At 54.9% G+C, this 18368-nt stretch overlaps 1 protein-coding gene across 2 annotated transcripts in view; it reads left to right on the top strand.

Moving 5' to 3' along the window:
- The first annotated feature begins 2216 nt into the window (after positions 1-2216).
- Positions 2217-18368, top strand: part of LOC142260784 (uncharacterized) — a 34681-nt gene continuing 18529 nt past the window's right edge. Inside the window, exon 1 of one of the 2 annotated variants that reach the window (XM_075332079.1) lies at positions 2217-2429. The gene's annotated coding sequence lies outside the window, so the exon portion shown is untranslated. The remainder of the gene's footprint in view (positions 2430-18368) is intronic. The other variant, XM_075332078.1, reaches the window with a different exon arrangement.

Here is an 18368-nt window from a genome sequence, read left to right as displayed (position 1 = left end):
TCTGTATGAGGCGTGCTGGGTCTGTATGAGGCGTGCTGGGTCTGTATGAGGCGTGCTGGGTCTGTATGAGGCGTGCTGGGTCTGTATGAGGCGTGCTGGGTCTGTATGAGGCTGCTGGCTCTCTATGAGGCGTGCTGGGTCTGTATGAGGCGTGCTGGTCCTGTATGAGGCGGGCTGGGTCTGTATGAGGCGGGCTGGTCCTGTATGAGGCGGGCTGGTCCTGTATGAGGCGTGCTGGTCCTGTATGAGGCGTGCTGGTCCTGGTTGAGGCGTGCTGGTCCTGGTTGAGGCGTGCTGGTCCTGGTTGAGGCGTGCTGGTCCTGGTTGAGGCGGGCTAGGTCTGTATGAGGCGTGCTGGTCCTGTATGAGGCGTGCTCGGTCTGTATGAGGCGTGCTGGTTCTGTATGAGGCAGGCTGGGTCTGTATGAGGCGTGCTGGGCCTGTATGAGGCGTGCTGGGCCTGTATGAGGCGGGCTGGGTCTGTATGAGGCGTGCTGGGTCTGTATGAGGCTGCTGGTCCTGGTGCTGGTCCTGGTTGAGGCGGGCTGGGTCTGTATGAGGCGTGCTGGGTCTGTATGAGGCGGGCTAGGTCTGTATGAGGCTGCTGGTCCTGGTGCTGGTCCTGGTTGAGGCGGGCTGGGTCTGTATGAGGCGGGCTGGGTCTGTATGAGGCGGGCTGGTCCTGTATGAGGCTGCTGGTCCTGGTGCTGGTCCTGGTTGAGGCGTGCTGGGTCTGTATGAGGCTGCTGGTCCTGGTGCTGGTCCTGGTTGAGGCGGGCTGGGTCTGTATGAGGCGGGCTGGGTCTGTATGAGGCGGGCTGGGTCTGTATGAGGCGGGCTGGGTCTGTATGAAGTGGGCTGGGTCTGTATGAGGCGGGCTGGTTCTGTATGAGGCGTGCTGGGTCTGTATGAGGCGGGCTGGGTCTGTATGAGGCATGCTGGGTCTGTATGAGGCGTGCTGGTCCTGTATGAGGCGTGCTGGTCCTGTATGAGGTGTGCTGGGTCTGTATGAGGCGTGCTGGGTCTGTATGAGGCGTGCTGGGTCTGTATGAGGCGTGCTGGGTCTGTATGAGGCGGGCTGGGTCTGTATGAGGCGGGCTGGGTCTGTATGAGGCGGGCTGGGTCTGTATGAGGCGGGCTGGGTCTGTATGAGGCTATTGGTCCTGTATGAGGCGTGCTGGGTCTGTATGAGGCGGGCTGGGTCTGTATGAGGCGGGCTGGTCCTGTATGAGGCGTGCTGGTCCTGTATGAGGCGTGCTGGTCCTGGTTGAGGCGTGCTGGTCCTGGTTGAGGCGTGCTGGTCCTGGTTGAGGCGTGCTGGTCCTGGTTGAGGCGGGCTAGGTCTGTATGAGGCGTGCTGGTTCTGTATGAGGCGTGCTCGGTCTGTATGAGGCGTGCTGGTTCTGTATGAGGCAGGCTGGGTCTGTATGAGGCGTGCTGGGCCTGTATGAGGCGTGCTGGTCCTGTATGAGGCGGGCTGGGTCTGTGTGAGGCGTGCTGGGTCTGTATGAGGCTGCTGGTCCTGGTGCTGGTCCTGGTTGAGGCGGGCTGGGTCTGTATGAGGCGTGCTCGGTCTGTATGAGGCGTGCTGGTTCTGTATGAGGCAGGCTGGGTCTGTATGAGGCGTGCTGGGCCTGTATGAGGCGTGCTGGGCCTGTATGAGGCGTGCTGGGCCTGTATGAGGCGGGCTGGGTCTGTATGAGGCGTGCTGGGTCTGTATGAGGCGTGCTGGGTCTGTATGAGGCTGCTGGTCCTGGTGCTGGTCCTGGTTGAGGCGGGCTGGGTCTGTATGAGGCGTGCTGGGTCTGTATGAGGCGGGCTAGGTCTGTATGAGGCTGCTGGTCCTGGTGCTGGTCCTGGTTGAGGCGTGCTGGGTCTGTATGAGGCGTGCTGGGTCTGTATGAGGCTGCTGGTGCTGGTTCTGGTGCTGGTCCTGTATGAGGCTGCTGGTCCTGGTGCTGGTCCTGGTTGAGGCGGGCTGGGTCTGTATGAGGCTGCTGGTCCTGGTGCTGGTCCTGTATGAGGCGGGCTGGGTCTGTATGAGGCTGCTGGTCCTGTATGAGGCGTGCTGGTGCTGGTTCTGGTGCTGGCTCTGTATGAGGCGTGCTGGGCCTGTATGAGGCTGCTGGTCCTGGTTGTCAGCTCTCTGTGCTTCAGGGGGAGGCGCTGGATGTAGACACAGACCCTCGGCTGCAGCCCCCCCCCCTTCTCCTGTATGGCTGAGCTGAGTGGCTCTGCTTTATGTCTCTTCAGCCTCCCCTGTGTAACAAGCGCTGTGTCCCTGCCTCGTGGAGCTCGCGTGTGAGGGACGCTCCTCCTTATCCGGCTGCTGTTCCCACTCCTCACACTGGCTGTGGCTTGTACAGAGTCACCGTCCCCGCTGTCACCGTCCTCCTGCCTTGTGTGGAGCCGTCACTGCCTCTGCGTGGGTGAGTAGTCAGGCTTCTTCCCTGAGCGCCCACTGTTGGCTGGTGAGACTTACCCTGGTACCTCCGGATCTCGGGAAAGCTGGGTCCCTGCAGCACGACCCTGGTCCCGACCTTATCCCGCTTTCCGGTGATTCACCGACCTTAGTGACCTGGATAGCAGAGTATAGGGCAATATGCTGTGGGGAGCTCGTCTACAACGCGGCCATCATCAAACTCCACCACCCAGAAGTCGAAGCCCTTTTTTTTTTTTTTGGCCAAAAACTAAAAAAAAAAAATATGACGTGGGCTCCGCCATATTTTTGTATGTTAGCCCACTTTTTGTCTCCTGCCAGGTACAACTAGGCAGCTGGGGATTGGAATCGACAGCGCAGGGTGGGCCAAACTTTCTGCCCCCCTCACTGCGAATTGCAGTCCGCAGCCGCCCCAGAAAGTGTCACTTTCATAGAAGTGCCATCTTCTGGCGCTGTATCCAACTCTTCATCGGGCCTGGCACCGGGTGGCCTGCTGGGTATTAAACAGTTAATACCAGCTTTGTTTACTAACTGATATAAAGCCCGAGATTCTTAATGTCAGGCCACGTTTGACCCAACCATTAAGAATCTCCAATAAAGGGTTAAAAAAAAAGACTACACAGAGAAAAAATACTTTATTTGAAATAAATCCACAGACACACTTAGGGCCTCCATGTTTATTACTCCCTCTCACCCCTCCACGATCCTGGTCTTCTGTCTGAGAGACAGATTTCGGTACTGACCATGCCAGGCTGCTTTCTGGGCATGCTCAATACAGACAACAGGATCCTGTCTATCAGGATCCGGCGACTTCCGGTACAGCAGGATCCGGCGCTCATTCAAATACATTGCAGCTAGCGCTGCAATATCACGGATCCATTGACATGCGGTATTATGACAGAGGACAAAAACACTAAGGGGGGGAAGTTGCATTTTTGACAAAAGATAAAATACCGCAAATCAACGGATCCAGTGTGTGACGCACACAACCGCATGTGACCGGATGTTGCCGCAATTCCATTGGAAATGCATTAAAATGACAACGCAATTGTAAAGGATCCGGTTTTGCGGCAAAAAATCCTTTCATGCCGCAGCTAAAATAACGCTGATGTGAAACCAGCCTTAGGCGGCTTTCACACTACGTTTTTTTAACATCCGTCATGAACGTTTTTTAACGCAAAAACGGATCCAGTGCAAATGCGTTTTCATTTCAATGCATTTGCAATGGACTCGCGTCAACATGCGTTCACCTGCGTTTGCGTGCGTTATAGTGAGGATCCAGCGACTTGCAGTTTTTTAACATTTTTCAAAAATGCTACTTGTAGCGATTTTGAGCTGCGTCCCAATGCTGCAAATTGCTGGATCCGATTCCTGACTAAACAGCACGCAAACGCAGGTGAACGCTGGCATGCTGATAGACAGGATCCTGCTTGCTCTACTGAGCATGCACAGAAACCAGCCTCGCGTGATCACTCCCTCTCTCCACCTCCCTCTCTCCCTCCCCCTCTCTCTCCACCTCCCTCCCTCCCCCTCTCTCTCCACCTCCCTCCCTCCCTCTCTCTCTCCACCTCCCTCCCTCCCCCTCCCTCTCTCTCCACTCTCCCCCGCCTGAGAGCGGAGGATGCTCGTAACCAAGGTAAACATCGGGTAACCGCGGTCTTAGTTACCTGATATTTATCTTGGTTACGTGTGCAGGGAGCCGGCTCCTAGCAGCTGCAGACGCTCGTAACCAATGTAAATATCGGGTATCCAAGCAAGTTACCCGATGTTTACCTTGGTTATGAGCCTCCACAGCTGACAGAAGCCGTCTCCCAGTCTTTCACGTTCAGTTCCCCTCACTCCCGATCACATGACTCCAATGCCCGCCCATAAACTTAAAGTGACAGGATCCTGCAAAATAAAACATGTGTTTGCATACATTTTTTTGCTGTAAAAGCAGGATCCGCTTTTGCAGCAAAAAAACATTCATGTCGCATGGTAAAAAAACATAGTGTGAAAGCAGCCTTAGCAGTGTAGAGCAGCGCGGTCTGTAGAGATGTAATTTTTATGGCTTGAAAAAGGGCCTTTGTCAGCCGAAACGTTTTTGGGGGTTTTTTTTGCACTTTTTCCTTCTGTATGCTGGAACAAATACGGATTTATAAACGGAGTGGGGCTTCTCTGTGCCTTGGAATTGTTTTGATTCTTTACAAAATTGCAGCTGGTGGAGAGCTGCACCAACCAGCACAAGTGTGGAGCGGTGCATGGGATACTGTTGATTCAAGCCACTCTGTAGAGATGGTTATTTCTGTTGGGGTTGCGCTCTTTCTCGCGGGTTTCGGCGTGTGTGTGACCTGTGGGGAGTGCGCGGCCATCACTGAGAGGTTCCGGAGTGTGTGTGACCTGTGAGGGCAGCACGGCCATCACTGAGGGGTCCCGGAGAGTGTGTTACCAGCGGAGGGCCATCACTGAGGGCTGGAGCGCAGCCTGCGTCCCCGGCTCCCGCCCTGGCTGGAGCGCAGCCAGCGTCCCCGGCTCCCGCCGTGGCTGGAGCGCAGCCTGCGTCCCCGACTCCCGCCATGGCTGGAGCGCAGCCGGTGTCCCCGGCTCTCGCCGTCCTTCCTTCTGCTGTTATTCCTGTTATGTTGTTTGTCCTTGGATTAAGCCGGTGTGAGTCTTCTGCCTCGTCTGCTCTATTGTAGCCCGGTGGTTTCTCACTGGCTTTGAACAGGAAGGGGGCGCCGGGCCGCTCGGGTGCTGCGTCCATCACTGACGGGTCCCGGAGTGTGTGTGACCTGTGAGGGCAGCGCGGCCATCACTGAGGGGTCCCGGAGTGTGTGTGACCTGTGAGGGGTGCGCAGCCATCACTGAGGGGTTCCGGAGTGTGTGTGACCTGTGAGGGGTGAGCGGCCATCACTGAGGGGTTCCAGAATGTGTGTGACCTGTGAGGGGAGCGCGGCCATCACTGAGGGGTTCCAGAGTGTGTGTGACCTGTGGGGGGTGCGCGGCAATCACTGAGGGGTTTTGGAGTGTGTGTGACCTGTGGGGGGTGCGCGGCCATCACTCAGGGGTTTCGGAGTGTGTGTGACCTGTGGGGGGTGCGCGGCCATCACTGAGGGGTTTTGGAGTGTGTGTGACCTGTGGGGGGTGCGCGGCCATCACTCAGGGGTTTCGGAGTGTGTGTGACCTGTGAGGGGTGCGCGGCCATCACTGAGAGGTTCCGGAGTGTGTGCGACCTGTGAGGGCAGCATGGCCATCACTGAGGGGTCCCGGAGAGTGTGTTACCAGCGGAGGGCCATCACTGAGGGCTGGAGCGCAGCCTGCGTCCCCGGCTCCCGCCGTGGCTGGAGCGCAGCCTGCGTCCCCGGCTCCCGCCGTGGCTGGAGCGCAGCCTGCGTCCCCGACTCCCACCATGGCTGGAGCGCAGCCGGTGTCCCCGGCTCTCGCCGTCCTTCCTTCTGCTGTTATTCCTGTTATGTTGTTTGTCCTTGGATTAAGCCGGTGTGAGTCTTCTGCCTCGTCTGCTCTATTGTAGCCCGGTGGTTTCTCACTGGCTTTGAACAGGAAGGGGGCGCCGGGCCGCTCGGGTGCTGCGTCTATCACTGACGGGTCCCGGAGTGTGTGTGACCTGTGAGGGCAGCGCGGCCATCACTGAGGGGTTCCGGAGTGTGTGTGACCTGTGAGGGGAGCGTGGCCATCACTGAGGGGTTCCGGAGTGTGTGTGACCTGTGGGGGGTGCGCGGCCATCACTGAGGGGTTCCGAAGTGTGTGTGACCTGTGAGGGGTGCGCAGCCATCACTGAGGGGTTCCGGAGTGTGTGTGACCTGTGAGGGGTGAGCGGCCATCACTGAGGGGTTCCAGAATGTGTGTGACCTGTGAGGGGAGCGCGGCCATCACTGAGGGTTTCCAGAGTGTGTGTGACCTGTGGGGGGTGCGCGGCCATCACTGAGGGGTTTCGGAGTGTGTGTGACCTGTGAGGGGTGCGCGGCCATCACTGAGGGGTTTCGGAGTGTGTGTGACCTGTGGGGAGTGCGCGGCCATCACTGAGAGGTTCCGGAGTGTTTGTGACCTGTGAGGGGTGTGCGGCCATCACTGAGGGGTTCCGGAGTGTGTGTGACCTGTGAGGGGTGTGCGGCTCTCACTTCATACTTTGTCACTTTGAAGCTGCTGTGCAGGAATTGTGACACATCGGGGATTTCTTAACAAAACATTTACTCGCAGTCACCAGTTTCATGGCTTTCGGCATTTTCTCCTCCTCACTAGGATACTCTCTCCGCCATAAGCTCCCACAATGGGTGCAGCAATAGACCCTGCACTACACATGGGGGAGAGAGAGAGCGACAGACCCGACACTACACATTGGGGGGAAAGAGAGCGACAGACCCCGCACTACACATGAGGGAGAGAGCGACAAACCCTGCACTACACATGGGGGAGAGAGAGCGACAGACCCCGCACTACACATGGGGGAGAGAGAGCGACAGACCCCGCACTACACATGGGGGAGAGAGCGACAGACCCCGCACTACACATGGGGGTGAGAGAGCGACAGACCCCGCACTACACATGGGGGAGAGAGAGCGACAGACCCCGCACTACACATGGTGGAGAGAGAGCGACAGACCCCGCACTACACATGGGGGGAGAGCGACAGACCCCGCACTACTCATGAGGGGGAGAAAGAGCGACAGACCCCGCACTACACATGGGGGGGAGAAAGAGCGACAGACCCCGCACTACACGTGGGGGGGAGAGAGCAACAGACCCTGCTCTACACGTGGGGGGGAGAGAGCGACAGACCCCGCTCTACACGTAGGGGGGAGCGACAGACCCCGCACTACACATGAGGGAGAGAGAGCGACAGATCCCGCACTACACATGAGGGAGAGAGAGCGACAGACCCCGCACTACACATGGTGGAGAGAGAGATCGACAGACCCTGCACTACACATGGGGGAGAGAGAGCGACAGACCTCTCACTACACATGAGGGAGAGAGAGCGACAGACCCTGCACTACACATGGGGGAGAGAGAGCGACAGACCCCGCACTACACATGGGGGAGAGAGAGCGACAGACCCCGCACTACACATGGGGGAGAGAGAGCGACAGACCCTGCACTACACATGGGGGAGAGAGAGCGACAGACCCCGCACTACACATGGGGGAGAGAGAGCGACAGACCCCGCACTACACATGGGGGAGAGAGAGCGACAGACCCCGCACTACACATGGGGGAGAGAGAGCGACAGAGCCCGCACTACACATGGGGGAGAGAGCGATAGACCCCGCACTACACATGGGGGAGAGAGAGCGACAGACCCCGCACTACACATGGGGGAGAGAGAGCGACAGACCCCGCACTACACATTAGGGGGAGAAAGAGCGACAGACCCTGCACTACACATGAAGGGGAGAAAGAGCGACAGACCCCGAACTACACATGAAGGGGAGAGAGAGCGACAGACCCCGCACTACACATGAGGGGGAGAGAGCAACAGACCCCGCACTACACATGAGGGGAAGAGCGACAGACCCCGCACTACACGTGGGGGGGGGGAGAGACAGACCCCGCACTACACGTGGGGGGGAGAGAGCGACAGACCCCGCACTACACGTGGGGGGGGGAGAGCGACAGACCCCGCTCTACACGTAGGGGGGAGCGACAGACCCCGCACTACACATGAGGGAGAGAGAGCGACAGACCCCGCACTACACATGAGGGAGAGAGAGCGACAGATCCCGCACTACACATGAGGGAGAGAGAGCGACAGACCCCGCACTACACATGGTGGAGAGGGAGATCGACAGACCCTGCACTACACATGGGGGAGAGAGAGCGACAGACCCCGCACTACACATGAGGGAGAGAGAGCGACAGACCCCGCACTACACATGAGGGAGAGAGCGACAGACCCCGCACTACACATGGGGGAGAGAGAGAGCGACAGATCCCGCACTACACATGGGGGAGAGAGAGCGACAGACCCTGCACTACACATGGGGGAGAGAGAGCGACAGACCCCGCACTACACATGGGGGAGAGAGAGATCGACAGAGCCCGCACTACACATGGGGGGGGAGAGAGAACGACAGAGCCCGCACTACACATAGGGGGGGAGAGAGAGCGACAGAGCCCGCACTACACATGAGGGAGAGAGAGCAACAGATCCCGCACTACACATGGTGGAGAGAGAGAGCGACAGACCCCAGACTACACATGGTGGAGAGAAAGATCGACAGACCCCGCAGTACACATGAGGGAGAGAGACAGCGACAGACCCCGCACTACACATGTAGCGCCCTGGACAAGCCAGGTCGTCACAGGTACTACAACAACACACCCCACACCCCGGCTAGGCACACCGAAGTCAGACAAAAACCTTTGTTGCCTCCCTCCAGGGGCTGATGTCCACACCAGGGGGTGGAGCCAGGTGGTTGGCCCCACCCACCGAGGAGTTCACAGTCCTGGAGGCGGGAAAAAGAAAGTCAGATCAGTCTTGAGGGTGAAAGAGTGAAGTAGTAGAGGAGCAGACTGACCGTGTCCGGGTACGTGGCCCGGGCACATACAGCAAGGTTGGCAGACGGTGGTGACCATCTGCAGGAGAGGCCGATTGGAGTGAACCGTAAGGACCGGGGACGGGCGGTGGCCCGCCGGTACCAGACCGGGGAACGAAGAGAAGCCAGCACCGTTCGGCAGGGCCTACGGACCTCGACCAGGCTTGGAGTCGCCGTAAAACCGGTCAAATCCGTTAGCGAAGGGAACCTCCTGGGTTTCCCAGCAGTCAAGACCCGATAGAAGGCAACAGCTCACACCGTGAAGGTAAATACAGTCACCGCCAAGGCTACAGTTCCCAGGGCCAGAGCCTGCGGGCAAAAGGGGCTCTCTCAGCATCCATCTAAGCTGGGGAGCGGGTTACCGGTGGGAAGCCATCACTACCAAAAACATACTAAAGGTGCAGGGAAAGACAGTTACCATGAACCTACCGGGAGCAGAAACCACCGCAGCCGTCAGTGGGACCCGTCCATCCAGCCGTGTGTTTTACCAAGGACTTTGCATTCGTCATTGGCTGAGTGAGTACCACTGCGCCGTGCGGCACCGCGCTGCCCCTGCGACCCTGCACCTCGCCAGGTCCCGTAACCCACCTGCCACATCCCTCCCTCCCTGGGCCCCGGGACAACCAACCCCCTACCCACGGAGGGAAAACAACAACTACGCTGCTCCCTGTCATCGCTCCCTGGATCCCTGTCCAGAGCAGCGGTGGTGTCACAACCTCACCACAACCGTGGGTGGCGTCACGGACAATAAATCCCCAAAACCATTCCCCTTTTCACTCACGGGCGAGGAGCGCCGCTCGAGTCCCCGGGATCCGGCCCACCGCTCGAGCCACAGAGCAGCAAGCGAAGCAGCAGCAGTGCCGGACCCGAGCGTGGTGAGCGCAGCGTCCTCCTCCCCGCCCGCGACAACTTGGTGTCACTAACAGGATCTTACCGCTCTGCCGTCTGGTAGAGGTGCGCCTTGTGACCGCCGGAGGTGTCCGGCCGAAAATTTTGCAAAGCCGCCATTTTGGGCGCAAAAAGTCCCCGCTCGAGCGTCTCCTCGAGCAGTGGAGGCGCGAAAGCCGAAACCTCGCCCCTGTAGAGGAGGAGCCGGAAAAAGACTAAGGGGGACGGATGGCGCCTGGCCGCATGTAGCTCGTGGCTATAAAAGCAGGGACGCCGGGACTCTGCAGCGATCTTCTGGTTCCTGGAAAATACCGCTACCAACATGTCTGCCCCGTCCAACTACGCAGAGGTTACGGAACCGGTGCCCGGAACAGCGGAATGGCTCCGGGCCCGATCGGCGGGGATCTGCCGGTGCTACCGGAGTCAGATATGTCTCCTGATGGAGCAGTGGGCCGAGGAGGTGGAGAAGGTAGCTGCGGTCGCCCGGGTGTACGGAATGGAGGCCATGATGGAGGAGCTGGTGAGTGACCCACGCCCCTGTGTCCCCGAGGGACCGGCCGCTGCGTCTGAGGGACCCGGTCTACCTCTGGCCCCCATGCCGCCTCCGTCTTCCCTGCCCGTGCGTCCCGCTGCTGCTGATCCATCTGGCACACACCCCCTCGTAGCGGTAGCCGAAAGAGTGGCGAGCCCGGAGACTGCGGCAGCTGGCGGCAACCCGCCTGGCGCAGGGACGGATGATAGTGACTCCGGGCCTGACACAGAGCCGGTTTCGGAGGAGGACGAAGGAGTCGTCTCCCTGTATGGCATGGAGGCCACTTACAGCCCCCGGAGCGGAAACAGCGGATACCAGGCAGCCCTTCCTCGTCGCGCCTGCTATGCGCTGGAGGGGCTGGTGCCCGTGATCTTCCACCCAGGGCCGGGGGAGGAGGACGAGAATGAGCAGTGATGGCAGCGGAGCCCCGCTGCAAGTTGTCCCCGTTGGGACTACCAGTTTAAAAGTTTGAATGATAAGCAAAGAATGAATCAACCGAAGAAGTTACCTGATTGGCACCGTGATTGAACCGGCTGTTGCCGGCAACTAGTCCCCGTAGGGACTTTCTGCAACCGTTTGCGTAGGAACTGCTACGGACAAGCCCGAGAACTTGCAGGGCAACCACAAACTTGTGGCATGTAAATAAAAATGTCTGGCTTATACCGTTACCGCCTCCGGAGAGGCAGATTTGGAGGATGGGTGTTGTGAATGTTAGTTATGTTTTGGCTGCTGGGAGGCTCCCTCTGGTGGCCAGGAATGGTTTGGACTTGGACCAGGTGTGTTGTGCAGTGGGTGTTTCCTTTGCTAACTCTCTGCTTATTTAATCCTGGTCTGATTGCAGGCTGTTGCCGGATGTCAGTAGTTCTTTGTATCTCCAGCCTGCTTTATCCTGCTCTACACCACATCCTCCCCAGATAAGTGCTTGCTCTTTATTTATTGTCTGGTTCTTTTGCTTATCTGGGTTTGTCATTTGCTGTGGTTGGTTTCAGGTTATTTGCTTGTAGGGATTTTCACCCTCAGTGGATTGTTGGGGAACTCCCTGCAGTCCTGTGTGGAGTATAACTCCTTTGGGTCCATGTGTTTGTGGCTTGTTGACTTTGTTATGATTCTTGTTTTCTGTTCATTGGTATGACAAGGGCACCTGGTATAGGACGGAGTTCAGATCTAGTGATCTGAGGGCCTTTTTGTACTATCAGGAAGTTGGTATTTTGCAGGGTTTTTCTCTGGCCACCATCAGTCCCTTTCCTGTCCTTTCCTATTTTAGTCAGCTGGGGCCTCACATTTTGCTAATCCTGTCATCTACCTGTGTGTTGTGTTTTTCCTATATCACCGCAGTCTTTGAATGTGGGGGGCTTGCTATTCTTGTCTAGTTTCTGAGGCAGAGAGTTATTCATCTTTCCTACCTTTAGGATAGTTAGTTCTCCGGCTGGGTTCGCGGTGCACAGGATGTTAGTTCACCCCTCGGCTACTTCTAGTTGTGATGGTTAGTAAGGGGATGGCGGCCAGATTAGTTGAAAATGCTCTTGTCACCTTTTGCCAATGATTTGTGGTGGTCTTCCATGGTTCCGGATCATAACAGTACATCCGGCCCACAAATTTAAAGGGTACTCTTAAGAAGAAGAAAAAAAAAATCTGCTGAGAAAATTTTTTTTTTTTTGGTGTTTTTCCTCTTTTTCTTTGGGTTCTGTGGAAGATTTCTTTTTTTCTAGCATGGATGAATTAGATGAGCGTGTTGCTCATCTTGATGCTAAGGTTCGTCGTATAGAGTCTTATCTTGCACAGACTCCCCTTGCAGAGCCTAAGATTCCTGTTCCTGAATTTTTTTCAGGAGATAGGTCGAGATTTTTGAGCTTCAAAAATAATTGTAAATTATTTTATGACCTGCGCCCTAAGTCCTCAGGGAATCCCGTACAGCAGGTTAAGATTGTCATCTCCTTGCTGCGTGGTGACCTTCAGGACTGGGCCTTCTCTTTAGCGTCTGATGATCCGATTCTCAGTGATGTGGACTCCTTTTTTCAGGCCTTGGGTTTATTATATGACGAACCCAATATTGTGGACCAAGCAGAAAAGGTCTTGTTGTCCTTAATTCAGGGTTTGGATTCTGCAGAAACGTTTTGTCAGAAATTTCGAAAGTGGGCGGTCCTTACCAAATGGAATGATGATGCGCTTGTGTGTCGCCCTGGGCAAGCCAGGGGACACGAGTAACAACACCACCACACCCCACACTCCAGGTAGGCACATCAGCTAACCCAAAAATCCTTGTTGCCTTCCTCCAGTAGGCTGTTGATGCACACCAGGGGGTGGGCCAGGCGGTTGGCTCCGCCCACCAAGGAGCTCACAACTCTGGAGGCAGGAAGTAACCAGGCAGAGTAGCCCAGGCAGGGCTTGAGTGAACAGCAGATAGCCCCGGGCAGGGGAAGAGTGAAGTCGAGCTGAGGGCTAGAAAGGAGTAAACAACAGAGAAGTGAAAGTAAGAGAAGTGAAAGAGGAGAAAAGCAAGAAGTGGAGACAGCGCAGAGAGAGTGCAAAGCCTGAGAGCCCAGCTGTGTGTAGGGCTAGAACAGCAAGGTCAGCGACGGCGGTGACTGTCCGGAGTGGGACGGTTCGGAAGTTCCTGGAAGGACCCCGTTGGCTGTGTGCCCGGTGGTCTGGAGCAGTGTTCCGAAGGACAGTCAGCACCAGGGCAGGGGCCTCTCGGACCCCGGCAAGGCTAGGAGTCGCCCAATTTGCCGAATCCGTCAGTGAAGGGGACGTAGATCCCCCAGCAACAAAGTCCCGATTGACGGCAACAGCCCGACCATTACCGGGGAGACACCGCCACCGCCAAGGCACCAGTTTCCCCAGGGCCAGCGCCTGCGGGCAAAGTGTAGAGCTCCTCCGGCCCAGATTGCAGTCGGGGAGCGGGTAACCGGAGGGAATCCACCGATACCATCAGACAACACAGGTGCAAGGAAGAGAGACGTCACCGTCACCTACCGGGAGTGCAGGTGCAGCCGTCTGTGGGACCGTCCTACCAGCCGTTGGTTTACCGTACAAACTGTGTCCGTGTCTCAGGCTGAGTGAGTACCACAGTGCCGCAAGGCACAGCGCTGCCCCCGCGTCCCTGCGCCCTCCAGGCCCTACACTTTACATCTCTTCACCGGGCCACGGGATCACCAACCCCTACCCACGGAGGGGCAACACAACACCTGGCTGCTCCCATCACCATCCCCGGGACCCCCACACTGAGCAGCGGTGGTGCCATCACCACAACCGTGGGTGGCGTCACGAACTATAACCCCAACAAACACCCCCCCCTTTCACTCACGGGCGAGGAGTGTCGCTCGAGACACCCCGGGATCCGGCCCGCAGCTCGAGCCACCAGGAGCAACTGCCGGACCCGAGCAGAAGGGGTGAGCGCGGTGTGCTGACACCCTCCTCCCCGCCCGCGACACTTGCGGCTCTTTTTCGGAAGGGTATTGCCGATGCTGTGAAGGATGTAATGGTAGGATTTCCCGTCCCTTCTGGTTTTGATGCCACTATGACCTTGGCCATTGTGATTGATAGGCGTTTACGTGAGCGCAGGAAGATACCTGCTGGTTTTGTGCATGTGGAACAGCCTTTGGAGCCTATGGAGTGTGATAGGGTCCTTTCTAATGCTAGTCGGCAGGGGTTCAGACGGAAGAATAGACTGTGCTTCTATTGTGGAGACGCTTCTCATAACATCTGTCTGCCATAAACGTGAAAGGAGATTGGCTACTTCTGTTACTGTGGGTTCTTTGCAACCAAAGTTTCTTTTGTCTGTCACATTGATTTGCTCATTGTCTTCCTTTTCTGCATTTGCCTTTGTGGACTCAGGGGCAGCGCTCAATTTGATGGATTTTGGGTTTGCTAGGGATTGTGGTTTCCCCATGGTTCCTTTGCAAACTCCTATTCATTTAAGGGGCATTGATGCTACCCCTTTGGCAGAACATAAACCCCAATTTTGGACCCAGGTGCCTATGAGAGCTGCACCAGCGCATCAGGAAACTTGTACATTTTTAGTATTGCATAATCTACAAGATACCTTGGTACTGGGATTTCCGTGGTTGCAGACCCATAATCCGGTTCTTGACTGGAGATCTTTGTCGGTAGCTAGTTGGGGTTGTCAAGGTGTGCATCAGGACCTTTCTGTGTCATCCACGTCTGCTCAGGCAGTTGATGTTTCGGCCTTCTTGTCTGATTTCTGGGATGTATTTAATGACCAGGAATCTGATTCTCTGCCCCCACACCGGGACTGTGACAGTGCCATTGAGTTGGTGCCCGGTTGTAAATTTCCCAAGGGGCGGATTTTCAACTTGTCTGTGCCCGAACATGATGCCATGCGGTCATACATCAGGGAATCATTGGAGAAGGGGCACATTCGGCCCTCATCTTCTCCTTTGGGTGCCGGCTTCTTCTTTGTTGCTAAGAAAGATGGTTCGTTGAGGCCTTGCATTGATTACCGTCGTCTTAATAAAATTACGGTCAAATATCAGTACCCTTTGCCTCTGATGTCTGATCGGTTCTCTAGAGTGAAGAGAGCCAAATGGTTTACGAAACTGGATCTCAAGGGTGCGTATAATCTCATCCGTATTAAGGAGGGTGATGAATGGAAGACGGCTTTTAATACTCCTGAGGGGCATTTTGAGTACCTAGTGATGCCTTTTGGGCTCACTAATGCACCCTCCGTCTTCCAGGCCTTCATAAATGATATTTTTTGGGACCTTATTGGTAAATTTTTGATTGTGTATTTGGATGACATCTTGATTTTTTCTGATGATTGGGACTCTCATGTTGGGCAAGTATGGGATGTTTTTCAGATACTTAAGGATAATGCACTGTACGTTAAGGGGTCAAAGTGCCTCTTTGGGGTGCAAAGGATTTCCTTTTTGGGCTTCATCCTGTCTCCCTCCGCTATCGAAATGGACCCGGTTAAGGTTCAGGCTATTTACGACTGGGTGCAACCGACTTCTCTAAAATCCCTGCAGCGGTTTTTGGGGTTTGCTAATTTTTACCGTAAATTTCTAGCCAATTTTTCTGCCATTGTCAAACCTCTGACAGATGTGACACAGAAGGGAGCTGATGCTGAGCATTGGACCCCTGAGGCAATTGTGGCCTTCCAGGAGCTTAAAAGGCGATTCACTTCTGCCCCAGTTCTGCAGCAACCTGATGTGTCTCGCCCATTTCAAGTTGAGATCGATGCCTCAGAGATCGGAGCAGGTGCTGTTCTGTCTCAACGAGACGCTACTTCGGGTAAACGTAAGCCCTGTGCCTTTTTCTCTCGAAGTTTGCTCCTTCTGAATGGAATTATGATGTGGGGAACCGGGAATTATTGGCTATGAAGTGGGCATTTGAAGAGTGGAGGCATTGGTTGGAGGGGGCTAGGCATCAAGTTGTGGTGCTTACGGACCACAAGAATCTCATCTATCTGGAATCGGCCAAGAGGTTGAATCCTCGGCAGGCCAGGTGGGCTTTGTTTTTTTACCCGGTTTAATTTTGTGGTCTCTTTTTTGCCGGGCACCAAGAATGTTAAAGGGAACCTGTCATCAGAAATTTCGCCCAAAAGCTAATAGATTCCCCCTCTGCAGCTCCTGGGCTGCATTCTAGGAAGGTCCCTGTTATTATTGTGCCCCATGTGAGACCAAAATAAAGCCTTTATAAAGTTCTACCTTTTTGTATGCAGCTTCTGTAAATCCGTCACGGGGGCGGGCTCTCTGCCGTCCGTTATTCTGCCCCCTGGTCCTGTATGCCGCCCCCATCGCTCCTTTCCATATCTGATGCACCGCCCACTGCTCCAGCCATCCCCACGCATGCCCAGTGCCAGTCTCACAGGACTGAGCAGTGTGATCGCTGGCGACGTGTGCGCAGGCAAGTGATTATGGACGGGACTGTGACTGTTATCAGCAAGTACCCGGCCATAATCTCTTGAGCGCGCAAACCTCTCCAGCATTCACACTGTGCTCAGTGTAAATGCTAGACTGTATGGGCTGCTTCCAGGAATGACGTCCCTTTGTCATGTGATAGTATTTCGAACACGCCCCTATCACATGACAAAGAATAACGGACGGCAGAGAGCCCGCCCCCGTGACGGATTTACAGAAGCTGCATACAAAAAGGTAGAACTTTATAAAGGCTTTATTTTGGTCTCACATGGGGCACAATAATAACAGGGACCTTCCTAGAATGCAGCCCAGGAGCTGCAGAGGGGGAATCTTTTAGCTTTTGGGCGAAATTTCTGATGACAGGTTCCCTTTAAGGCCGATGCCCTTTCCAGGAGTTTCTGCGCGGACTCTTTGGAGGTTGTCGAACCGTCTACTATCCTGAATGATGGTGTAGTTTTCTCGGCTATTTCGCCTGATCTGCGGTTGGCACTGGCGGAATTTCAGGGGGATAAACCTGAGAGATATCCTACAGGGAAACTGTTTGTCCCAGACCAATGGAGAGACCGAGTTGTCTCTGAGGTTCATTGCTCTGTTTTGGCGGGTCATCCTGGCATTTTTGGTACTCGGGATCTTGTGAGACGCTCTTTTTGGTGGCCTTCTCTGTCCCGAGATGTCCGTCGTTTTGTGCAGTCATGTGTAGTTTGTTCTAGGTCCAAGCCCTGTTGTTCACGTTCTAGTGGGCTATTATTGCCTTTGCCTGTACCGAAGAAACCTTGGACGCACATCTCTATGGATTTTATTTCAGAGCTTCCCGTCTCTCAGAAAATGACTGTGATTTGGGTGATCTGTGACAGATTCTCCAAGATGAATAAATATAGAGAACTGAGTTTTATATGGCCAAGCATAATTCCAGAAGGAAAATTAATAACTAGTACACCGCCCCCCGAGGAAGCAACTAAGCGAAACGCGTCGGGGCATTTCTCCCCCTCTTTACTGGACCCTGGACACGGCTACTGCATAGGAACCTGATATGGGTAAGCTGTTGCTCTAACCCCTGCACAACCCATGGGCTTTTCCCTGTGCCTCTAGACATAATTGGTAGGCCATACAATGTGACTTTTCCCTTTGGGGTGTGCGGTACATTCACCTATGCAGAATACTTGATTAACGCTGTCCGGGCCCTTGGAAGGGTGATCTCTGATTGTTCTTTAACCCTTCACCTTCTTATATTTGATAACCTGTTTTTTATTAACAGTACCCCTGCTTTGTATGTGGAATTTTGTAATAAATACCTGTTTATCTATATGGGTGTACTAGTTATTAATTTTCCTTCTGGAATTATGCTTGGCCATATAAAACTCAGTTCTCTATATTTATTCATTGCTATTTTGAGTGGCCCTCTATCTTGCATTGATTTTCCATCTGTCACCTTATCTTTTTGTTCATAGATTCTCCAAGATGGTCCACTTGGTTCCCCTATATAAGTTGCCGTCTTCATCAGAGTTGGTGCCTTTGTTTTTCCAACATGTTGTTCGTTTGCATGGTATTCCCGAAAACATTGTTTCTGACAGAGGGGTGCAGTTTGTATCCAGGTTTTGGAGGATTTTTTGCACCAAATTGGGTGTTCAGCTGTCTTTCTCCTCGGCGTTTCATCCTCAGACCAACGGTCAGACTGACAGGGCTAACCAGACCCTGGAGACCTATTTACGGGGTTTTGTTTCTGCGGATCAGGATGACTGGGTTTCGTTTTTGCCTTTGGCTGAATTTGCCCTTAACAATAGAGCTAGCTCTACCACGTTGGTGTCCCCCTTTTTCTGCAATTTTGGGTATCACCCTAGATTCCTCTCAGGGCAGCTTGAGGCATCTGACTGTCTGGGGGTGGATTCGGTGGTCAACAGAATGCAGCAGATATGGGGGCAGGTAGTGGATAAATTGTTTCGGTCCCAAGAAACTGCCCAAAAGTTTGCCAACCGGCGTCGGACTGTTGGTCCCCGGTTTAAAGTAGGGGACATGGTGTGGTTGTCCTCTAAAAATATTCCTATGAGAGTTCCATCTCCTAAATTTTAAGCCCAGATTTATTGGACCTTATAAGA

This window comes from Anomaloglossus baeobatrachus, unplaced genomic scaffold (assembly GCF_048569485.1).
Source record: "Anomaloglossus baeobatrachus isolate aAnoBae1 unplaced genomic scaffold, aAnoBae1.hap1 Scaffold_186, whole genome shotgun sequence".
Classification (NCBI taxonomy): Eukaryota; Metazoa; Chordata; class Amphibia; order Anura; family Aromobatidae; genus Anomaloglossus; species Anomaloglossus baeobatrachus.
This window is presented reverse-complemented; position numbering and strand designations above follow the sequence as displayed.